This window comes from Pongo abelii, chromosome 9 (genome assembly GCF_028885655.2).
Source record: "Pongo abelii isolate AG06213 chromosome 9, NHGRI_mPonAbe1-v2.0_pri, whole genome shotgun sequence".
NCBI lineage: Eukaryota > Metazoa > Chordata > Mammalia > Primates > Hominidae > Pongo > Pongo abelii.
In genome coordinates, this window is record NC_071994.2 from 68,954,320 (window position 1) to 68,957,079 (window position 2,760).

Below are 2,760 nucleotides of genomic sequence, written 5' to 3' on the forward strand. Positions count from 1 at the left end.
GGAGGGGGTGGTGGCAAATTTTTGGCTTAAATGTCTAGGTGGCCTTGGAGTCCATTAATAATGTCCTGTTCTAACCGATTTCAGCAGTTTGGGGACTGCATCTGCTCTAGTAGGTATCAGTGGAACTAGAAACGGAGCTGTGTGGATGGGCTGCTGATTGTCCCCCAAGGGAGGCAGCTATGCTCCTCCCTTGTCAAGAGAGACAAAACCGGGTGACTAGAGACAAAAGGACGCTTTGACCACTGTTCTCCCAGCTTCCTTCAAAGGAGGGCTTTGCCAAGCTGCTTAGTCAGAATCCAAGCTATTGACTGGGTGTGGCCACAGCGTTAGCCGGCACCAACTCAGGTTCGTGGCTTCTTGCTGACCCGGGCAGGGTGTGAGCCCTGGGTCCTGAGGTCATCTCTCCTCTGCTCCTCTCCTCTCATCCCTTCTGGTTCCATGGCCTGGGAGGATATGTGGGCTCAGAACCTCTCATGGGGTTTCTGTGTGTCCTCCAGGCCCACCTGGATGTGCTGATGCCACAGGTAGATCTAGGGAGTGAAAGGCCCCGCTGAGGACCTCAAGCCGCTGCTGCTGGTCCATGTTCCCGTCAGCTAGCAGCACTTGGGGCCAGGGCCGTGGGCATTCACACAGCACAGGTGCTTATGAGCCTGGGCTCTGATTTCTGTTCTACTGTTGCTCCCTCTGGAACCCCACTGGAAGAGTGGTGGTATGGGGGCAGGATGCAGGCATTCCTGGGTCCCTGGCAGAAATAATCTCTAACAGCACCAAAACCTCACCCTTAACCTAGAATGGTTATTAACATATTAATTAATATTTAAAAACTCATTACGCCTTGATGATGGCTTCCTTAATCTGCTTTTATATTAATTGCAGCCACCCAGGAGCCATAACCATACTTATGTGGCAAAATGGAGTCATTCTACTTAATTACTGAGGCGGTTTCACAGGCAGTCTTCAAAGCCCACAAACAATCAGAGACTTGATGTGATGTCTTCTTTTTAGATTTTCTTTTACACTGGATGCTGTGATGGTTGGAAATTTTGTCTTATATTGGAATAAAATGTTCTGATCGACACCCCTGCTGCCCTCTCCATTATAACACCCTGGAGCACCTGGTCTCCCCAGATGCTGGCCCCTAGGAGAGCCTGTCCTGAGGCTGTGGACCTTGGAGGGTGAGGAAGCTCTAACACTCACTGAGCCCCTTGGGACTGCCACCCCCAGACAATACCACAGTCCTGGGAAATCCTCTCCTACTCCTTTTGGCAGGTTCTGCTTTTGAGTTCAGGGCTGAAACCCTAAAGCTCTGTCCATGGTAGCATCAGTCTTCAAGGCACACCGTGCCTTCAATGTTTTCAGTTACCTGGGGGGTCATCCTGCTAGGCTCTGACCACAGCATCCCTCCTCCCTGGCACCTGCTGGCTTATTTCTAAACCCCTTTTCCTCCAAACCACTGCCCGGCTTTAAAATGGGTCACACAGCCACCACCCGCCAGCTTTGCCCACTGCCCAGGGGGTGCTTTGACAGCAGTCGAGGCAGCTCGTGCTTATTTGTTGGGACAGTTGCAATGGGGAAGGTGATGGGACAGAGGCCACATCAGGCCCTGCTTGTATTTCTCCTGCTGGTATGGGAAGATCTCAGTCCTCCAACCCTGAGCACCGCTGAGGATTTTAGGGTTTCTCTCATTTTCCAGCTGGACTGAAGGCACGGCCCCTGGGCGGGGAGCCCTCATGGTATGTGCTTCACCTTCCTCCGTCAGCTCCAAGGGGATGGAGGAGCTCGTGGTGGTATCCAGGTCTCAGGTGAGCCAGGAGTGCGAGGCCGAGGTGGAATGGACCAGGCATGGCATCTGTCTTTTAGGACAGCAGCAGAACATATAAGCGCTGAAGCGTGCGCCTGTCCGCTTCCGGACGACGCTCCCACACCCAGCATGCCTGCTGGGGCCTGCCCCGAGAAAGCCTGCCAGAGCAGGGAACAGAGTCAAATGGTGTCGAGAGATGGAATCAGCCTCTTGTGCTTTAGAAATTATGGTGAAGTGACAGGCAGGGAAATTGGTGACTCCCTCCTGTGGTGCTGATAACACCAGAGCTCATCCATTACCCGTGCAGGGATGGCCAGAACCATGCAGAGCCCCGGCTGCCCTAAGGGGTCCCCTGTGGCCCTCATGGCGGGGTGGGCAGAGGCTGATGGCCACCGGGTCCTGATGAAGCCACAGCCCTGGACACGTGTATGCCACAGTAAGTGTGGACTGGGGTCAGGACCCAGCTTGCAGGGTAGGGAGACATTAAAAGTAGAGGTAGGGGCAGGTAAGGTTTATGGTTTGGTTTGAGGCCAGTCAGAGTGGGTTTTTGGGTAAGGCCAGATTCAGGTCAGGGGTCAAATGAGGCTTCCAGCTGGATTTAGTAGAGTTGTCAGGACTAGGGAATAGAATTGGCATTTGGTTTCGGGGGGAGGTGTTTTGTTGGAGGTTATGGGTGTGTCAGGATGCTGGGGCTCTTCATTTAAGGGGTAGTTATTGTCCTATCTGGGGACCCCAGGAGAGGAGGACAGGACCAGGCAAGCCATCCCCAGGGCCAGCTTCTGCTCAGGGAACACCTGGGGTTTCCTCTCCTTGTTTCCAACCTGGAGTTCTGAGCTTTCTTATCCCTGTCATTGTTCCAGGGCCCTCTTCTATCCCAACCGTTTTCTGCAGCAAGGGATGCTGGGGGCTGGTGACTCTGCGGAAGGGCTTGAAACTGAAGGTCCCAGTCACTTCCGTGG